Here is a 21,700-nt window from a genome sequence, read left to right as displayed (position 1 = left end):
ACAAATGAGCTGATCTGTGAACATGAGCTTTTGTGGCTCTTTTCGTTCACTAAAATTGTAGTCGTGGGAATTTCCAAAGTCAGCTGTTATTTCGTCACACACATTCGCCATGTAATGGATTATGATGACGGACATCATCTTGTTACGTGTAATTGGTAAGTCCCCAACACTGTCTGTGACGAAGTCTTTATTGGAACCAAAAATCAGTACAATCATGGAAAGGTTTTGTTAAACCCGCTGACTTTTTTTTTTTTTTTTTTTTTTTGTCGTCATAACTCGTTGATACTTGGCAACAAAATGGCGGCAGTGGATTTGACAAGTTGGAACAAATGGAAAACTAACCCGAAAGCAGAAATACAAAATGTGGATTTGGCCAAACGGCAAGTCTGAACGCTTATTCCGAATGGGAAAAATGCCACAGACGGGCTAACAAATGTCACCTACGAAGGGGAGAAGCGTTCTGAGCGCGTGTTCAACTGCTCTTCCTTTTGTAAAAATCCAACAAGTTGCCGACGTGCGATTTCGAAGTGCAAGTGCACGAGGGAGGCAGGTGGATGTTCACCTGCACTTGACACCCGTCGGGGAACGCACGTGTGTGTGTGTGTGTGTGTGTGCGCGCAGTTTATCAGTTAAGCCCCAAACAGGGAAAGTTCATCCTCTGTGGAGATGCTATCTGGCCGTGTTGACAGCCGCGAGTCTCAGCTAAGCTTCTGTGCTGAGCGCGTGACAAGAGCATGCCGCCGCCGCCGCTGCCGCCGCTGCTTTTTTTTTTTTTTTTTTTTGGGGGGGGGGGGGGGGGATGCTTCTCTTTCCAATTAATCAGCGTGCGCTGACTGCGGAATTCCAAACGTGTATCGCCGGGATGGCTGACCGGTTCCAAAGTCGTTGGTGAAACTTACACCGCTGTAACTGTTTTTACTTTGGTTTCACTTCCAGTATCTCTTTGTTGCCCCCCCCCCCCCACCCCACCCCCCCAAACAAAACAAAAAAACTAAACTATGTACGTGATCCAATTTCGGGAGAAATTGACTTTGATTGTGGAATGAAATGAAAAAAACGTGGACGGATAGTGAATCATGAACATGTCATTAGTCTCACTGGGAAATTTGAATATGGAAAAATCAAATGAACACGAAAAAAATATTCTGGTGAAAATTCAGGATTTGCTTAATTTGGTAGTTTTTGTAACGTTTTTAAAAAGTTCTGACTGAGCTGAAATTTTTCACGATGGAATGGAGATGACTGCGATTGGCCGGCGACCGGTCGCGGGTGTTCCCTGACCCCTCACCCGAAGTTAGCTGGGCACACCTGCGACTCGCGTGAGGCAGTTGGGAAAGTGAACGAATGAATGGTGGGGAATTAATTTTCAGAATATTGTGAAGTTGGAGCAGTTTGAAATGGAGTCAAACGGCTCCAAAAAACAAAGCCACAGTTTAGGAATCCAAATTCTGCACATTGTTTTGTTTTTCTTTCAAAACGAAATCAAGCCTCTCGTCGGACCCTCCTGAACGTGCTGACGGTTGACGCGGGTTCTCTTCCCTGTTCACGCACCACCACCCACCCCCGCATGAAGTCAAAAAATATCCCAGAGCGCAGTTCCACTTTGAATCTCTCGTCCGTCTGCCACCGCCCCGAATTACCGTCTGGCCGGGACGCATGAATGCACGCGCACAAGCGCGCCTCTTCTTCTTCGAGATTCGGCGGGCGGGGGGAAAACCCGACCCCGCCAGGGGCCTCAATTGGCTCTAATGCCGCAGTTCGGCTCACGGAAGGCGCCGCCCGGACCCCCGCCGCCCAACAAGGAGACCCCTTTCGGAGGACGGAGGCCCCGCCCGCCCGCCGACGACAGACGCCCGGTGGAATGCTCGCGGCCGTCCGATAGACGTCAACGTTTCATTTCCTTCTCGTTTGTCAGTTCAATTATTTGTTCTGTTGTTGTCATTGCCTCGCTCGGGTTCTGTTTGCGCTGCCCTCTTGAGGGCCTCGTCTCCTGTAAATAAAATTATTCTTGCCACAAGATATGGATATAGATTTCTCTCGCTCTCTCTATTGTGACTAGATCTGAAGACTGAGAGGTTTGTGATGAACGGTTGATCGGATGACGCCTGAGACGTGGCGCCGGGGCAGGCGGGGAGCGCGCGGCTGACGCCGAAGAAGTCGTTCGGTGGGGAACGCGGACGCAGCGACGAGGACCGGGAAAAACACAGAGGTCAGAGGAGGGGGGAAAGCAGCATAACGATACACGCACAAATTGCTCGTCGGAATTTTGTTTTGCCATATACCGGAATTTGCATCAACTTGAAAAAAATCATGCATTAATTTCAAATGTGACAATGACGCGATGGTAATCATGATCTATCACGAGTTGATATTAGAAATGCAATTGAGTCATTTTTCAGGATTTGAACTCGTGCGACCAACTTAGTGTACATGACCAAAATGATGAGTCAGCAGAACCCCGACTTCTTCTAAGCTGATCTCTCAGCGTGCGTGGCGTGTGCGTTGCATCATGACTATACGAGCGTGTGCGCGCGCATGTGTAATTAAAGCGTAGCAAAAGATCCGCACAGTGTTTTTACGGCCTAAGAGGCTTAGCGCAGTACTTCTGTCCACCACCCGGATATTTCATTCCTTTCTGCTGAAGGAATGAAAAAAAAAAAAAGCCTAAACCAGGACTCTGCACGTTGAGATGCGCCCCCCTCGGTTGCCCACCCTCCTTCCACTTCATCTTCAAAGCGCCATATCCAATTTCAATTAGCTTGTCTTTGCCGCTTGCGCCGCGGCTTCCGTTCGACGAGTTTGAACGGTGACGGGGCGGGGGACGGTTCCCGGGGGAACTCCCGAGTCCAGGTGACTTGCAAGGTGGAAAAGACAAATCGCCGTTGAGCGTCCCGTTGAAATGTGCGCTGGCTCGAATGTATGAAAGCCGAGTTGATGATTGCCTCATCGTTGGTGTGTGCGAGCGAGCGAGTCTTCTGGCACTGCAGCGTTTGTTTGAAATGAAAATTCCCAAATGTTTGAGGGATTACAGCGGATTGGCAGCGAGCTATCTGCTCGCTCGTCCCATGTTTGTGTGTGCGCGTGCGTGGACGAAAAACACAAGGTGAAACAAAACACCAAATAAAAGGACATATCTTGCTTGCTTCGCTGCTGCGCCTTCGCCGTCGCCGCCGTTGCCTTTCCTCGTTGTGCGACTTCCATTCACGCACTTCATTGTACCTTCATCCTCGCCAGTGGTGCGGAAAAAAACGCCGTCACGCTTCGTTGGCCGCGAGAGGACGTAATTCCGTGTCCGACTTCAGGTGAATGGCGCTATTTTGACTACCGTTTTTGTGTGTGTGTGTTTGACAAACCCCCAACCCCCCCCCCCCCCCACACACCTCCATCGCGCCCCCCCCCCCACCCCCTAATCCGCTTTCTGCTGGCTGCTCATTCACCTCGTCCATTAGAGGCGGGGTCAGTGGAAGGTGACGTTACGGCAGAAGCGGACCCGCGGGCCCGATCTGCCCGAGAACGTCTTCGTGCGGGGGCGTACCCATCAAAAATGGAACTCAAGTGGCATTAGATCATCATTTAAATATTAGACTTCTGCTTATTTCACTTGGAGTGGACATATTTGATCAGTTATTATTGTGGTTTTCATATTGTGGACTGATCACATCCGACCGTCTCCAGCTTCTCCCGGATTTTGGATGTAGCTGATTGGCCAAACACGTATCGTTACTTTTAGTTGCTCTTGTAAATATGATAACGTTTTACTGGCAGGCCTGATGCCGCTCCGACTTCCTGGCCCAGTTCCAGCCTCCGCCGTCGCGTCCCCCGCAGGCGTTGCCAAAGCTAAGCGGGGCCGTAAATGCGAGCAAATGATTACAAAAGGGGCGGGGAAGCGACTCACCTGACTAATCGGGCGCACACACGCACAGGTATGGCAAGAATGTGGAAATCCTCCGTGGGAGAAGCTGCTGTCAATGAGTAATTACCACAATTGTTGGTTATTTGGAGCCATTACGCATCGGTAGCCCTTCAAACAGCCGCTACGTAGCGCTCACGGAGCAGCAATGCGGACGAAAAGGAGACTTTAAACGGCCGTTATCGGATTATTTACTACGAGAACACGAGGAATATTCAATGTTAGTGCCGCATTGATGAGTTGGCAAAGAGTTGCGACATCGCAACGACGTGATGACGCTCACTCCAATTTCATGCAGCACTGCGCTCTGATTGGTTGCTGCATTCAGCCGGGATTGATTCTGTTTTTTTTTCCCCTCCAACTTTCGCGATTGTTCAACGTGTCTGATGTCACACGTTAAGCAAAGCTGTCATCATCTCCGGGGAGCAGATTGCAGCGGAAGCTTTTGATTGGGAATTCATTTTATCTGCCGGCACGTCCGACCCGAGCGGCCCCCCCGAGTCCCCGCGTCCGGGCGCCGCACGCTGCCGCTGCGCGCTCATCTCCATTTTAAAAAGTCTGGCAAATTCTCTTTTCACGCCGCCCGCCCTTCCCTCTTTGTCCGCGGCAGGATGAAAGGCGACGCTCGACAATCGCGCGGCGGAACGTCGGCCCGCCGCTCGCCCGGAAAGTTATCAGCTCACGGCTCGCTTGTCGCATTTCCATCACTAAAGCCGCCGCCCGCTGAGCATCTGCTCGTCATTACATTTTTCAACATCTTTACACATCAAAACCCGACGAGAGGGAACATTTACCTCCGTTCTGTAAAGGTTGGCACCTGCTTTGACACAAAAAGTTGAAATAGCGAGCGACATGACATTCAGACTGTAATCTATTCCCTATTAGCGCTTCATGACATTTTCATTTGGTAGTTTGTTTGCTAGCCACCGTCTTCGGGTCTTTCCGTGCCGTCTTAAGGTCGTCGCTTTAAAAACGACGACGGCACTGGCAAACGTAAAAAAAAAAAAAAAAAATAAAACGAAAGCTTCGGCTTTGTCAAAAAATGTAATTGTAAATGTTCCGCCGAAGAAAAGTCGGGTCCTCTTCCCGTTTTTATTCCGCCCGCAGCCTGTTCGGATGTGAGATTTGCAGTCTGTGCATGTGGCCCGTTTCTGCTCTGAAGCCGACAAAGAAATTCCATTTCAAGCTAACTTGAAAGGCCGCGTGTGTTTCACTCGCGAATGCGCCACGCCAGCCGCAAAAAAAAAAAAAAAAAAAAGTCGGCCCTCTTTTTCTTTGTTTTTAATTCCGAGCGCGTCACGTTTAGGCGGCAAACTCACCGTGCCGCTCCGTGACGTGACATCGCCATAGCTTCGGAAGTAAAAATTTAGTTCTGCCAATAAAGCCTCCCCAACAAGTGAAGAATTGGAATAAGCCACGAGAGCCGCGGGAACGCCGACCCCCCCCCCCCTCCCCCATCCCGACACACACACACACACACACACACACACACCTTTCTGATGCTAATGCGGCTAATGCGACGAGCGTTCGTGTCCCTGGCGAGAAAGGCGGCGGGTTACAAAGAGGGAGTTAAGTTGTGCGATGATGACTAAACTGCGCTCATGATCACTTTTGTATTTTGAGGGGAAAAGTCCGACAGAAAGCCCCCCCCCCCCCCCCCCCCCCCACATGGCAAAATACAAATCCGCCGTTCAAGACTTCGCGTGGCGCCTTTTGTCCGGCGGATGACATATTTTACATATTCCTTATGAGCACATTTTGTGGCGTTGTCGCGTGCACCGAGGACAACTTTGTGTCATAATGTGGGATTATTGGCAACTCATTACAACAAACGTGTGCGTAATCGCGTGTGTTTATGGTCTCGTATTACCAAGACGCCGTTAAACTTCTTGTGCGGCGAACTCGTCTGTGAAAAGCCGCAGCGGAGAGACCGTTTTGACAACAAAAGTTTCAGCTGTCCCGCCTCTTGAAACGATTCAAAAGACACTTTTCAAAGAATTGCAAGAAATGGAGAGTCGCATAACATCGCACAAGGAAAATAAAACTCAAACTTTTTCACGGCCGGTTGAAGTTCGCTGCAAAGTCGACGTTGAAAAGAAAATAGATTTTTTTTTTTTTTTTTTTAACACTACAACCATTTAAAAAAAAAAAAAAAAAGCCCCCCCCTAGTTTAAGGCTAAATTAGATTACAATTAGAATTTGTAAATGACGCTCGGCCCGTTTTTCAGGACGTTCGTTTGACTTTTGCCGCCTTTTGCGAATGTGACTTTCCGCAACGGGCGAGGCTGAAGGAATTTGCGGCGGATTATTTGCCGCTTTGGCCGGCTCGCTCTGAGGCTCGAAATTTGGAAGGTCGTGTGTTTATCGGGACCCGATGTTCCGGAACCGATTAGGGATGAGCGACGTGGCCGCAAATCACAATTTTTTTTTTTTTTTGCATTCTTTGCTGTTGAATCCCGACGCTTCTGTCCGGCCGTCAGGATTGTTGTCGTGGTTCCATTTCTCAATTCTGAGCTCAAATGACATCAACGGAGGATTTCACCACTGCTAAATTTCATCCCGACAGAATGCGGACGTGTCCGAGGCGAGACCGGGGGAGGGGGGGGGGGTTGACCCAACTCAAATCCGCCGACCTCAGGCTCAAAAGTTGCCAATTTGAACGCTTCATTTCAACGGGTTGACGTACGAATTAAGCAATCCTCCCCCCAAAAAAAATCCATCTGTCTCCTTTCGCTTTCTCTTCATACGTTTTTTTTGTTTTTGTCAGCAATTAGCATGTTGTTGTTTTCATTTTGAAATTTGGCAACACTTGACCGCATTTCCAAACTTTCTCACCGACTCGGACAGCATCTGCGGTGTCAGTTTAAGCAGCGCACGCGAGCCGAGACGCGTTCCGAGCTGCGGAAGCCGCCGACCCGAACGCCGTCACTGACTCGATTCCCCCCCGATTCTTAACGAGACTTCAAAGTTGAAGCGGAAGCGCCAAAATGGCAATCGGACAGAGTTGAGTCGAGGCTTTGATGGCGCCATCGTGGGGAAGAAAACGCCAATTGTTCACCTGCTCCGCGCGCGAAAGGAGAAGTCAAGCGGGTTTCATTTGATGAATAATGTTCGTTAAGTGTGGGGGGGGGGGGGGGGGGGGGGGCAAATGAGGCTGGAGGTCCACGCGGCGGCCCCCCATCAAAGGCTGACGACGGCGTGTTTTTCCTCTAATTGAATTTGCTATCTTCCGCTCTGGACCCTTTTCTCATTATTTCTCGTGCTTTTCTACTTTCTGGCTAAAAGAAGAGAGAGAGGAAAAAAAAAAAAAAGAAAAGCAGAAAAAAAGCAGCAGCAGCAGCAGCTTTGCCAGTGGCCGGCGCAAAAATCACAAAATAAGCCAAACAGATCAATTAATATTCTGCATTCGTTGATTAAATACCAGCTCTGACTTGCTTTGACGTCCTCGCGTTTTTGCACTAATTCAAGCAAGTTTTACGTTTATGATTTGGAATATTTCAACTTGGGAAAATGTCATTGGAAACGCTGAACTGGTTGCTAGGCAACATCAAGCCTCTGACGTTGACGATAAAAGTTTCACGAGCTGCAGTAATCGTCGTCGTTCCATTTGGCGGTTTGCGTGCTCCATACGTGAAAAGTACTTTTAAAAAAAAAAAAAAAATGTTTTTTTTTCTTTTTTTTTTTTTTAAATGACTTTACCACCGTAATGTCTGCTCCGCTCGTCTCTGTGCTCCGCGTCCCGTCTACGATGTATCACATTGACGTCACATTAGCATGAAGTTGGTCTCGTTCCATGGTGTGGTTGAACATTTCTCTCCAATGTGTAATATTTGCTAGCTTGCACTTCGTCTGGCTTTGGTTTTAGTTTTCAGAAGAAATAGAAAAATGAAGACTTTATTGATTCGCCCTGCGGAAAAATTCACAAACGCGTAAAGAAGTTGACTTGCTTTGTGAAGTCTTGCGACATTTTCGTTCGAGTTGGTCCATCGTTTTGTTTATATGAAGTCAATTTTCTACCCCCCCCCCCCCCCCCCCCCTCGTCCACGGGACTCTCAAGCCAGGGATATTTTGACCCGGTTGGAGGAATCCTTTCTCGGCGAGCGTGCGACGTGACTTTTTGCGGCGTTCAGAGGACGCCAAGTTGCCGTCAAAGCTGACGTTAATAAAGCCGGCGTTGACGTTCGACGAGTCCTCGTCTGCGTGTCGGACTTAAGCTCCTCGCCGAGGACACTTTGAAGTTCAGAAAAAGCAACCTGGACGTCGTCGGAGGCGGGCCGGCGAAGCCTTAAAGACGGCGGCGACGGGGCTTCGCCACTTTTCATGTTCACAGCATCCTGCTGCCTTTCATGTCGTCGCTATCTGGAATTAATTGCTTTTTCAAACGTCTCGCTCTTTCTTTTTTTTTTTTTTTTTTTTTTAAACTATTTCCTCGCGTTTGTTTACCATTTTGTTCAAGCTAATGCTCTTAAGAAGGCCGCGCAGTGAACGCAACGCAACTGTTTAGCGGTGTCGCGTGGGGTTCTACGACGCTGCGCAACAACGCAGACGTTGATGGGCAATCGTAACGCTGATGATGATTATGATCTTCCGCAGCAAAAACTACCGACTTTATTTTTCGGTCAGTGGAGAAATATCGCTCGGATTGTTGTTACCGAAAAGAGTCGCGTCTTGGCTGTTTTGTGCACAGGCCAAAGCCATGTCTAAGTGTTGCTTTGGCACCATCTGGTGGCATTTTTTTTTTTTTTTTTTTTGCCAAGAAACTATGTGGAAGTCAGGTCATGGCATTGCCGCGCAAATAAGGGATTGGTTGGAAAAAAAAAAACAAAACATAAATAAATAGGCCTAGGAATTAGGAATATGCTCTACTTTTATTGCTCCGGGCAGCGCACAACAGCAAATAGGCAGCCCATCATATATAGATGGATATTATGCAAACATGTAAAACAATAATCAACTGAAGGCTCAACTGATTGGTACAGGTCATACGTAATTGCCTGATCAGGTGATTATAATTCATGATTTTCACTATATAGGGACTTTTTTCATGAACAAGGGCTTGAAATAAAAGTGTAAATTGCAAATAAATCTTCCATTTGTGCAGAACGTAGACAGTACTATTTTTATGCTGCAGTTTTGACATTTGAGACTTCATCATAAAACAATGCAGGGCTCGATGAAAAATGTCCAAAATGTTTGGGACGAAAAGCATTCAGGGGAAACTGTAACCTCGATGGAAGTAGCCCGCGCTGGAATTTTTCCACTGAAACAGTTGAAGTGAGTCCAAAGGGGCCGAGCCGAAACTCTTCACGCGTCGGAGCGCACTTTGCCAATAATGCCGATCGCACGTGCGTCTGGTTAGCGTTGGCGACATCATGCAAAGGCGTCCGCTTCCCGTCGGCCCGCCGATCTCTGAGGCTGAGGCCCGGGTTGCTTTTTGGCCGTTTCTGTACACCAGGCGGCCTAATGCGAAGGCGCTGGGCTGGCGCCGCGCACGTCTGCGCGACGCCACTGTCGCTAATGTGTTTATACAAGGACCCTCGCATTCCACGCTAAGAGCCTCCGCTAAGGGCCTCTCGCGCACACACGGGCCCGTTCTCAAATATCCATTGTGGCATTATCCCATCGCTTCCACGAGGAGGGGGCGGCGGTTAAGGTCGGGACGACATCCATCATCGGCGGCTCGCATTAGCGACAGCTGATCCCGTTTAGCTTCCTGATGGCTAACGTTTCGGTTAGCCTTGCCGGCAAACTCATTTTTACTCTATTTGCATTTGATTTCTGTTAGCCTAGCCGAACCCTGAATCGAGTTTTTGGTCAATAAATTCCAACAGCGAATCTCTACGCATCTTTCTAAAAACTTGAATTTAGTTTAGCGCCACCATCATGACCAGCGCTAGCCGAGAACATGGGAATCAACACAAATGCGGCAGTTTTTTTTCCTAAAAGGTACAATTAAGGTTATTTTAAGTCCCCCCCCTCCGGCCCCACCACCGCCACCACCACCCCACGGCGCTCCCCGGTGAAGCAGTAATCTGTGTGAAGAAATTAACTGAAAAATGTTTATTTCTTCTTCATTTTGTCAAAGCTTTTCAATAAGCGGTTAGCGCTTGCCATTGAGCCGTTGTCGCGGCGACAGATAAAATGGCTGCGGCGGAGGTGAGCGTAAACAAAAAAAAAAAAAAAGGAAAACCGGCGAGGATCCGTCAGCCATTGTGCGCGCTGACACGCTAATCCGCGCAGGTGTCCTCGCGCGGCGCCGGGGTCCTTTTCGGCGGCGCTCCAAGAACGGTGGATCAGTGTTTGTTCTGAGCGGCTCGGCGTCAGCTGTCACTTTCGCAGCGTCGAGATCCCCTTAGAGCGTCTTTGTGTCGCCATTGTGCCGCTCGGAGAGCTCCTTTTCGGAATGCCAGGTGCCAGTGGAGGTAAGGGTGGGGGGGGCGCAGGTAAGCCCCCCCTTACCCCGTCGTTGAGCCTTGTTCCTTTTTCCGAGGTGTCAACTCGGAGACTTTATTGTCTTCTCGCGGCGCTGACACGTTAAGAAAGCGTGTCAGACGCTCTTTGGAGGTTTGTTTGTATTTTCAGACGCTGCGGGAGCTTACAAAAAGGGATCATGACGTGTTTACCTTTTTCCCCCTCAAAGCGTGTCACACGTCAGCCTTATTAAATTTGTAAGCAAAATAAAAAAGTGTCGTCAAAGCTTTATCTCGCGCCTTTTGTGGCGGTCGGTATCGCGCGCCACCGACGGGAGGGGGGGAAAAAAAAAAAAAAAAAGATAAACGAGGCCGGATTTCTTCCCGTCTCCTTTTGCCTTTCGGGTTTGCTTGGGGCTCGGCGTCCTTCGTCCGTGCGTGCGCGACACTTGTCACAGACGTGTTATTGTCATGCGATGGATCACTTGTGGGAATCAGCTGAGACGGGGGATGTTGCGCGTTATTCCTTCCGCCGTCACGAAATTCTATCGTGCTCCCCTGTTTAGTACGTGACGATAATTCAGATTTCAGCGGCAAAAAAGTCAAAGTCTCGCCACGGATAGTTCACAGTTTGACTTCAAACTAAAGTTCATTTCATTTCAAATAAACTCGTCCTGGAAACTTGTTTTATGCTCATTTTTTACTTGAAACAAGTGAAAATGCTTCCAAATTTTTGAGAATGTTGTCAGGCGTATATTCTTTATCCTTTGTGAAGAACAGCTTGTTACATAGTCGTAAAGCTTTGCGTTTGCGAGAGTGTCAACACTGCCCCCGGGTGGCCAAGTTCCGCTCAGCTCACCTGAAGGAGACAACAAATGAGGCCTTATTCACAAACCGTATTCAATTGTCATTCCGTTATGCTTTGATGATATAAAATATTTTCGTACTTGGAAAAATCTCAAATTTTGGGTGGTGAAAAGGCATTTTTCGCTTGAATTCAACTCGTATGTCGGGGCGCCGCCGCTCTGTTTTTTAATCAAACAATTGGGGAGTGAAATCAGCCTTGAAAGATTTTCCTCCGGCGGACAGAAACGTTGCGGAGCCAAAGTTTCTCCCAATGTTTTCTGGCGTCCCACTTGAAGGAGGCCCAGTCGTCCTCGGAGAGCGAATTAGAATGCAAACTTTGTGTTATTCAAAGCCAGAATCCAAGGGCAGCGAGACAAAGTTAGAGATCAGTGCTGTGTCAGCGCTGCGCTTAAACCAGCTGCAAAGATTAATCGCGGGCAAAAGCGCGCGCACGCCCGTGCATCTATCGGCCGCTCGCAGCGCTTCAAAGTGTGCAAACCGATTAAAAAGTGCCTGTGAAGTGATACATTGCAATTGTCACTGCGACGGTGGGAGAGATCCTTTTTGCATAAAAATACAACCCCCCCCCCCGCCCCGCCCCGCCCCTTTCTCTTGCTGCGCTATCGGCGGCGAGATGGAGAAGTTACTAATCCTGCGAGTGGTCGCATTTGCATCGTTGGCAAATAAACAAAAAGCCCCCCATTTCTCATCCGCACGGAGACGACCGTGAAGGCGAAGCGTGGCAAGTGTGGGGGGGGGGGGGGGGGGGGGCTTGCAGGGCGGACTCTGCGGTGACAGATAAAGATGGCCGAGTGCCGGTATCGGACACTCGTGAAGGGTGCCGATTCCGGCCGCCGACGCTACAGGCAAAAAGTTACCTCTGACATCAGGAAAGTCATCCCGGCCAGTAGGCGGCGCCGCGCTTGGGCCAACCAACATGTGCGTCAGAAGAGACAGAGAAAAAACTGTTCATAACTATTTCCATCCATCCAATCCAACAGCGTTTGTACTGATGAGGGCGCTGGAGCCTACCCCGGCCCACTTCACGCAAACATCATTTTCTCTCTTTGTTCATTGAAATTTTATGAAACAAAAGTCATCGTGGTATTGGTACAAGCTATCAGTGCGTATTCACACGATTACTCGTACTGAGGGGTGGGGGGTTCGTACTGATAGACACACAGGTGAAGTATTCCTGAGCATACGTTTTCAATCTCTCACTGTCAAGAAATTGGGCACTTCTCATATAACCCCCCCCCAACCCCGCTCAATATTCTTCTTCTTTGTGTCGGCGAACTTTGTTGAAGTGAGTTGAGGGGTTTCATTTTGGCAAATGTCATGATTTGGTGCCATCTTGACAATTGTGAACCTATTTTTTTCTTCTTCTTTTTCTTAGTTGGCTACGCGGAGGAAGAAGAAGACGACGACAATCGCGGTGAGTACAAATGATGAAGCGTGGCCACGCCCCATTTCTTGCACGAGTTGCCTTTTTAGAACCGTCACTCGGTTCCCAGTTCACCCGAATTGTTGAGACAAAAATGTTGAGAAAATGTTTTGTGTGAGTTAAAGTCCTCTTGAATTGCTTTTAATCGTGTATGTAAATCGACAACTTCGAATGCGTCCTCCTTTTTTTCACCCACGGTCCTCGTTGCATTTTTCTCGCTTGTCGGCGGGGGGCAGCAGCAGCAGCAAAGAGTTTTCGTTATTTTGCCAACCTACGGTCAGCGATGGCGGTGCAATACAGATGTGACGCGGTCGTCCGAGGGGGCTCCCGAGGAGCAAAATTTGAGTTTGCCGGACGCCGGGAGGATGGCGGCAATTTGTCAGCGCTCCGTGTTCACGGTGACCCGTAAAGAGCGGATTAGCCGAGCCGAGCCGAGATAGGCCGGTCGGATCGATGGAATTTATCTGCTCCGCTCCTCTCGCCTGGTGTACGACACCTGAAGCCTGCACCTTGACCCTTTGGTGTACTGGCACCGATAAGCGGCGGGGAGGCAGCGAAACGCACACACTGGGATGTTTTTGGGGGGATTCTTTCTGAAAGCGTTTCAGACGGATTAGGACGGACTGGGATGCGTTTCAGCTCGATCGAGATGTTCTTCGGACGCGTTTCAGAGACGTCGGGGTTGGTTGCAGACGGACTGGGATGTTTCTCGGACGCACAAATATCACTTTGGGGAAAAAAAGATGACGTACACTGAAAATGGGGGCACACCACAGGGATGTGTCCTCAGCCCCATCCCGAAGGATGACGGTGCCAACTTGTGGAATAAAAAGCCAAATTTGATTGGATTCATGTCAGCGTCATTTTCTGTTGGGATTTTCATCCCGCCTCACCTTTGTCCCGCTTTCTCGTGGGGCCGACGTGCCAGGAATGTGAACCGCGACGAGAAACGAGGGCAAACCGGCAAACGGGTCCAGGAATGCGCGGGGAATGTCACGGGCGGCGTGACGGCAGCCGGCGGGACCGACAAAGTACACGGCGCCTCTGAATTTCCGTCCCACTCTCTCATTTACGCGTCACGTGACAAGTTTGAGGCGTCGATGCCCCGCGCGCGACCCGCAGGTCGCGCGGTGGATGACGGCGCGCAACTCGCTATCAGTTGAGGAAAATAAACAGACGGGGAGTTTTCAGGATGTTCGATCTGAAGTCGGGCCGCGAGGACGGAATATGTAAACGGGCCTGTGTTTACCCGTCCGGGCGTCTCCGATTCTTGGGTGGGCCGGCGGCGGTGGTGTTTGGGTGTCACTGAGGAAATGTGAACACCACTAAAAGCGACCAGTTGCCGGCATTTGCGCTCTCTTGGGATGCGCGGTCTCATATTTACCAACGTCCAAATCAATGGACTGCTGTACTTTTTGTACAAAATCCAAATCAGTCTGAAGCTGAAGTTGAACTTGAAGAGCCTGAAGATGAAAAGTCTCCTCTTTATACTTTATTCCTAAATTGAGCTCTTTTGCATAATTTGAAGCCGCCGCAGCGCGCGAAACAAAGTGGCGATTTAATCGTCCGACGTGGTTTTTCTCTCAAAGACACAAAACGTCTGACATGAAAAGCGGCAAATCAGCCGAGCGATCAGCCGGCACATGAATTAAGGCGGCGGCATTGTGAGCGGCGTGTCGCCATTGTGCCGCGCCCGCGCTGATAGAATTCGCCGCCGCCGGGTCACGCCGCGTTTTTGTTCCCGATTGCCATTGTGGGCGCATCGGAATCGCTACAAAGCGTCCGGGATCAGGCCGGCTTTCCGGTTCAAGAGCGGAGCGGAGGCCTTTGGATTAGCGTCGGGCGCGAATCGGCGTTGGTCCCACCTGAAGCCGCCTCGCTCGTCTTCACCTTCTTTAATTTAATAGATGCTCGCCGCCAGCGCCAGGACGTCGCCGTTTTAATCACTTTTGAGGACTTTGTCAGGCGCTTGAGCCGCCACCTGCAAGCGGAGGGAAAGAAAGATCTGCTCCGAGCGGGAAGACGACGCAAAAACGGCTGCCCGACGTCGGACGTCTGGGGGGGGGGACGACACACGATCACCAAAGCGTTAAAAGTTCAATTATTTTGATGGATATGGCTCGGAAGCTTTGTACAAAAATGTTTGGATGGCAATTTAGTAGAATGTTGAAATGAATCTTTGTGCGAAAATGGTGGAAATCCGATTTTGATCCGAATCAAACACAAAAGTACAAAGATTGGGAGCGGCAGGTGTTAAAAGTTGTTAAAAAAAAAAACATGAACATTTTAGCCTGTCGCGTGAAAAACATCCCAATGTAGAATTCAGTTGCAGGTTCTTTGGAAAAACATTGCGAGTTATGATTTCAGGGAATATGCGAGCAATCGATCCAAAAAATTCAATCTGACTTTACAGTACTAGAAAACAAAAGTGAGTGTTTTTTTTTTTTTCCGCACAGAAATGTTGTACGAAAACGGGAGCAATTTGTTACCTGAATTTGTCCCAATGTAGATTTTCAAAAAATATTTCAAAAAAAAAAAAAACTTTGTGCCTGAGCTCTCTTAGAATTTCCTGTGAAATTTCATAAAGGGGAAGATAAAGTGAATAATTCCCAAAGAAATCAAACCCTAATGGAAAAAATGCAATAGAAAGACAAATCAAATTGTCATTTTTGCTCGCGCGGCAAAGCAAGAAAGTTTTCGCCTCCGACCTTCGGGATTGCGCGAGCGTCCGTCGGCTTGAGCGGCGAAGAATGGCCGTCATCGGACTTTTCCTGGGCGCTGACGCGTGCTAATTCCTCGCACCTCGTGATTGTCGTGGCGGGGGTCTTAGCATCGGCGCGTGTGACGTCTGAGCGGGTTAACGCGTCCAAAGCCCTTCATTGTGCGCGGCTAACTTTTAAAAGTAAATCTATTCTGTTGTTAATTGCATGCCAGGCAGCCTCCCGTCGGCGTTTGGCGGCCCTAATGAGCCTCTCCGGAACAAAAATGCCGGTCTTTGTGCGACTGGCAGGAGGAGGTGAACTTTTTTCCTTTTTTTGGAGCTTTTTTTCTTTTTTTTGCTAAAATGTTCCTTAGCGCATCACTTTTCCGCACTTCAGGTCAATGGAGTGTCGTCGGCGGGAGGCGGATTAACCGGGCTCTTCTTTTGCCCCCTCTTTTGATTGGGACTTTTAATTACACGCCGGTAATTAAGGGGCCGCTCGCGTCTGGCCTTTGAAAGCCAAAGAATTCCAAGTTCATTTGGCCGGGCTAATTATCCGAGCCGTGGCCCGGATCACACGGACGGCGTAATGAAGGCCGCCGAGGGTTCTCCGCCGCCCTGTTTTTCCCCAGCCTTGACTGCGCGGCGGCGCGAGCTCGTCAAACTAAACGTCACGAAAACTGCCATTCTGATCAGCAGAATTGGCCCAGGGAAATAGCGCACACTTGGCGACTCGTCGCCGTGCAGCGCGCCGATGCGCTGCCAGGGGGGAAAACTGCGGCTCGGCGTGGACCGCGCCCATTATCGAAGCGCAAAAACAGAAATTGAAATTCAACCCTGACGAGGATTCGTCGGACGTTGTGCGCAAACTTTGCAACCGTCTCCTTTTGACAAACGCGCAAATGTGGAATTTGGTTCTGATTTTGCACAAAAAAGACCAAAAAAAGCTGAAAGCCGAATGCCGTCCCTCAACCACAGTTCAACGTCCGCGGGAATGATTTCATTGCGGAACTCTGGACTCGGGAGCGGCGGGTTTGTCGGCCCGATTAGCCCGTCTTAGGTGGTGGTGGTGGTGGTGGGGGAATATTGGAGTTGGGGGGGGGGGGGGGGGGTCACATAGCGGATGTGCTATTTGTGCTATTTCGCCGATAGGCTGCGAATCAGAATTCCTTGCTCCAGTGCGCCCGCTGAGCGAAAGCCATCCGAGCGAGGACGCCAGGCAAAGTGGGAACGCTGATTTACGCTCACACACACACACACACACACGTCATCACTTTTGCACAAGCTCATCAAATGTGTGTGTGTGTGTGTGTGTGTGTGCGGTGAAAAGAAACTTTTTCTCCCCCCCACCCCCACCCGATCCCAAAGAAGCAGAGCTCGACACGTCTTCAGGTATTTTGAGGATTGGATGTTCGAGATATTGCTTGCCACTCAACGTCAACTTGGAGAGGGGGGAAAAAAAAAAAAAAAAAAAAAGGAATGTGACATTGGCAGGAAATGACATCGGAATATAAAATGTGGAAAACAAACAAACAAAAAAAAAAACCCAAACAAAATGACTTCAAAGAATTAAGAGCACAATGAAAGGAAAATTTAATAATTCATCCAAAAACAGAAAAGAGAATAAAAAAAGAATCAAATTGTAAAAATAATGGAAAGGGAATAATAATATATCCAAATGAAAAAATTCCAACAAAAATATGTGGAAAAAATAGCCAAAAGCTGCTTCCACACGTTCCCCAAACCTCAGTGCGAGGTTGTTTTTGGGATGGATTAGCATTTGCCCCCCCCCCCCTCCCTAAAGGAGCGTCAGAAAGCTCTCCTCGTGGCTTTACGGCGTGACGTTCGGGACGCTCCCTTGGCTCTTTTCCATCAGGGATGGCCGCGACTGGCCCGTCAGCCGGTCCTCGACCGCCCCGAAACCCCGGAATCCAAATTTCAAATCCGGCCAACAGGCGGCTCCTCTCAGTCTTGCCCCTGCGTGGATGCCGGCCATGCCGTGCGCGTGCCTACGTGTAATATCCTCGTCCCGGCAAAATTTGGCTGCGGCGACGTTCCGGGGGGGGGGGGTTTACGGGCCCCACTCGTAGCGGGTCAGCCAAGCAGACGTTTTCCCAGGAAGCTTCCCAAACGCGCACGTGCGCTCGCGGGAAAGCTATCCGGCGGGCGAGCCGAGGAAAACGGCCGCTTGGAACACTCGCAGGAATTCTGCGTCGCAATTTCAGCATCAGCATCACAACAACCGGAATCATAAAAAGAATGTCGTCCGCGTCGCCTTTCTACAGCCGAAACGTTTCATTTCAGAAGGGGGGGGTGGGGTGGGGGGAGTCTGCGCTTGACATATTTAGTGATTGTGCGTTTGCGTGTTTGTGTTGTCGGGAGCGATAAGGTTTCCGATGCCAATCTTTTTGTTTGTGCTGTTGTTCTGCTCGTGTCGCACATTTGGAGGCAATTGTCTTCTCCTGGATTCTTCTTCTTCTTCTTCTTCTATCTGGAAACATCTCTGGCGCGCGCACACAGACACACACACGCAAGCATGAATGCGTGTGATAAGATTTGAGCTGTTTTTCTCATTAGAAGTTGCGGCAATTGTGATCATTATTCCCCTCAATTAAATGATAGTCTCTCCTTTGGCAGCGCCGAGCTAATCGGCTTGTAATTATTGCGGCGAAAACGCGGCCGCCGACAGCCGCTTCCTCTCCTGTACACAGGCTGGGTCGTGAGTGGGGATATTTTTTACTTTTATTTTTCGTTGTTGCTGTTTGTTTCGTCGAATTAGTTTTGTCATAGTTAAGGCAGCAATTCTAAGGGTCATATTTCTCCGTGATCGCAAACAACCCAAAAAAGAATCCGAATCATCGCATCATCTTTTAATCGACGCGGCAGAGCGAGATCCATTTTAGTCCTCCTCATTTTATTTTGTTTGTTTTTTTGTGGCCTTCAGTTTTGGGGTGCCACGATGAGTCCGCAACTAAATGATCAAATGACTCCTTTCAGGTATGTATGCTACAATGTTTTTCCCCCCGCAATCTTTCCATTTCCGTGACAAAATCGCCTTAGTTTACTTTCAACGAAAATTCCGACTGTGACCTTTAATAGGACAGAGAAAAGTCATTCCAAATGTTTTCAACTCGCGAGCGTGTCGTGTTTGTTCTGCCGAAAGAAGAAAGTGTCCAAACGGAAATATTCCTTGAGGCTGCGGGCTTTTTTTATTTTATTTTATTTTTTTTTTAAGACCCCTGCGGACTTAAAAGCTAGCACTGGCTTATTAGGCTGAGCCCGACGCATGCATATTCATGTGTGCCGGAATCTCCGCAGCGCTCCGCGAATCCTATTAAAAATCCACCTGTGCCGCCAAAGCCGCTCACGTGGAGACAAAAGAGCAACACTTTCTGCCGTAGCGGCCCAACAAAGGCCTCCGTGTTCTCGGAACGACGACGACGACGACGGCGGCGGCGGAAGACTTTTTTTTTTTTTTTTATCCGGCTGCGGAGTCCGGAGACGAGATTGGAATTCCGGGGAGAACGAAACGTTGAACTTAAAACGAGAGAATCTCCACCGGCAACAAGCGCGCTGGCTTTTGCAATTTGAGGGGGGGGGGGGGGCTAAGAAGATCTTTCAACTCGGACAAAGCAGAATACGAGCGCTCGACTCGGTGAAATTGATCTGGAATGAAAGCGTAAAGACACGACGACGGGTTGTAGCAAAACGGGCCGAAGCGGCTCTCGGGCGACTCCGGATTTTGTTCCCGACAGAGTTCAGAGAGGAGCCGAGGACGGGGATTAGGAGATCCTCGCGAAGATGAATCATTGAACTTATCGCTGTACAACCGGGAAGAACTTTGCAGAACGTCCACTTTCGTCACGTTTCATTCAAATAGTTTGAAGTCCCGTTTGAAGGACTACACAGGAGATGCTCGCTCAAAGAAGGATGGAACGTTTCAAAGGTTTTGTCATTGTGGGACTGAAAGAAAGAAAGAAAGAAAGAAAGATGTGCTGCTGCACCTTACGTTGACCAGATGGCCACAGAAATAATCGTTATCTTCATATTTCCACTGACAATCCCAAAATCCAGTCCTGCTCGTCTCCCCAAAGCAAATATGAATTGCACATTCCCGTGACCATCTTTTGCTTTGCCTTCTTCTGCGTCTTGTTCGCAAGGTCGACTCACGCGCTCTCATTCCTACTTTCTTTTTGCAGAATTTCTGCCGCCAAGCATTGCGGGAGAACGGGGCGGCGAGGATGATAAATGCGGCGACGTGCGCTTTAATTAAAGTTGCCGGCGCAGCCCAAAAGTTGAAGGAGGGGAAAATTGCAGCGATGGCGTGAAAGTGGGCAAATGATCAAATACAAATTAATTAGTGTTTGGAGCAGAATTGCAGGCAGGAAATTAAAAGATATCCACCCGCACTCAACACTGCGGGGCCGTCGTGTCATTTGCTGCTCGCCCCCTATAAAAAAAAAAAAAAAAAAAAAGCCGATTCAAATTTGACATATCAAAATGTTGGAATGTCCTCTGGGACGCCGATTTCGTTCCAAAGGAGGCGAAACGTGTAAATGGGAGCATTGCAAGGAAGTTTGAGAAAGTTCCAGAAGTGCCCAAAACGAAAAAAAAAAAAAAAATAACCCAGAACAATCGAAACGCTTCGCTCGTCGGGAAACTCGCCGGCAATAATTTCTCGTCATATCGTCCCGTTGCCCTCATTTTTGATTTTTTTTTTCCAAGCGTCCAATCAGATTTCACGTAAGCATATTCTCGCAAGACTTCTGCAAACCGCTGCCGCTCCCATTTTTTTTTTGGGCAAATTCTTCTCATCTCCGGACCAGAATTGCGATTTCCGGCGACCGCTTCGATACGCTGCCACGTCTGCCGTTCGCCGCCGGGTGTCTGACTCGGGCGACATCATCATCATCGCGGGCAAGTTTCCGGCGAGTGCGCCGCAACGCTGCTGCGGCGAGTTAATTAACGTCGCGGACGTCAGCCGGGGCGACATAATAGTACACCTCAGAGAAAGACTTGACATTGAGATGGATGGATAAGTCATTAATTGGTTTTCTTATTGCCACAATACCAGCGGGAAGGTCACGCCGACTTTGGTGGGGCTGGGGTGGGGGGCACGGCTTCATTATGCCGAGTTAGGGCTGGGGCGGGGGGGGGGGGCATAAAAAGGGTTCGCGCGGATGCAAAGTCGATGGCAGATAAAAGCGGCAAAGTAATTACACCTGAGACGAGGCCGTCGCGCGGACACGCCGTCGTCTCGTCCCTCGCCCGGCGTGTAATTCCGACGGCGAGATGGACGGCGCCGATACGGCGCCGAGAGGGAATACGCCGAGATAATTACGCGTGATACTCGCCGCCGCTTGCAAAGGTGGGCGGCCAGATAAAACGCTCAGCGGATAAACAAAAAGGGCGCGGAGGAGGATTCCAGATGGAGGCCGCGTTAGCGCTCAAAACGCGACTTTCGCCCACAAATTCATCAAGTCCAAGATGACGCCGATTGCGGTGACGATATTTAAAAAAAAAAACCAATTCATTCCGTGAACAAGCTGATCGATGCATCGTAACATCGCTCCGCCGATTCGATATCGAATCGGGTTTTACTTTCAAAGGTTTTAATCCTCAAATATGGGTTAGGGGACGAATGGCAAATGTCGTGGAAAGATTTGAGTCGGTCCGCGTCAAAGCGTTTGAGTCGAAACGTGAGATTGTTCACGATGCGTTCAATCACGAGAAAAGTTTCCACAAGTTTACCGGCAATTTTTTCCGCGATGTCATCATTCTGTGGCCAAAACGCCACACGAAGGACAAATGTGAGCGTTTTCTTGCGTCGGCGCCTTGATTTCCTCCTTTAGCGTCCCAGATAAGACGGCACGCTGGCGTTTTCCTCTTACGTGCGATGAGAGGCCAAGATAGGACTTCACGGCACGCCGCGATAAGAGTCGGTCGCCGCTCCCGCGGCCCGTCGAGAAGAACGACGGCGACGGCGGACGTTTGCGGCGTCTTATCTGAGGCTCGAGCCGCCTTTCAAGTTGCGTACGCGCTAATGGGCGCCGACGTTCGGGGTCGCGTCGATTCTCGGGAAGGATGCTCGTCACTCGATCACTCGGGCTGATTAGCGAAGCGTCGTGAGCCGTCTTTGCGGTGAGGAGACGACTTTCTCGCCAAAATGTGCGAGCGGTCCCCATGAGCCCGCGAGATTTTTATATGATCACATTACAACATAAGACTGAAATAATCACGCAGGAACTCCAAAAAAATAATAACCTGCAAGATGTTTTGCCTGAAAGGTCGCCCGTCATCTCGATCATCTCCGTTTTGCCCCTAAATTCCTTTCACACTTTGTTTTTGTACTTGAAGATGCTCAACGGTGAAGTCTTGAAAAAGTGGAT

General features: G+C 49.4%; 1 long non-coding RNA gene across 1 annotated transcript in view; it reads left to right on the top strand.

Moving 5' to 3' along the window:
- LOC133493714 (uncharacterized) overlaps positions 1–1,850 on the top strand; it is a 50,005-nt gene extending 48,155 nt beyond the window's left edge. The window contains exon 6 of the long non-coding RNA XR_009793114.1: positions 1,488–1,850. This is a non-coding gene — a long non-coding RNA (uncharacterized LOC133493714). The remainder of the gene's footprint in view (positions 1–1,487) is intronic.
- Positions 1,851–21,700: the final 19,850 nt, after the last annotated feature.

This window comes from Syngnathoides biaculeatus, chromosome 20, assembly GCF_019802595.1.
Source record: "Syngnathoides biaculeatus isolate LvHL_M chromosome 20, ASM1980259v1, whole genome shotgun sequence".
In the NCBI taxonomy this organism is placed as follows: domain Eukaryota; kingdom Metazoa; phylum Chordata; class Actinopteri; order Syngnathiformes; family Syngnathidae; genus Syngnathoides; species Syngnathoides biaculeatus.
The sequence above is the reverse complement of the archived record's forward strand: the minus strand, read 5'-3'. Positions and strand labels throughout refer to the sequence as shown.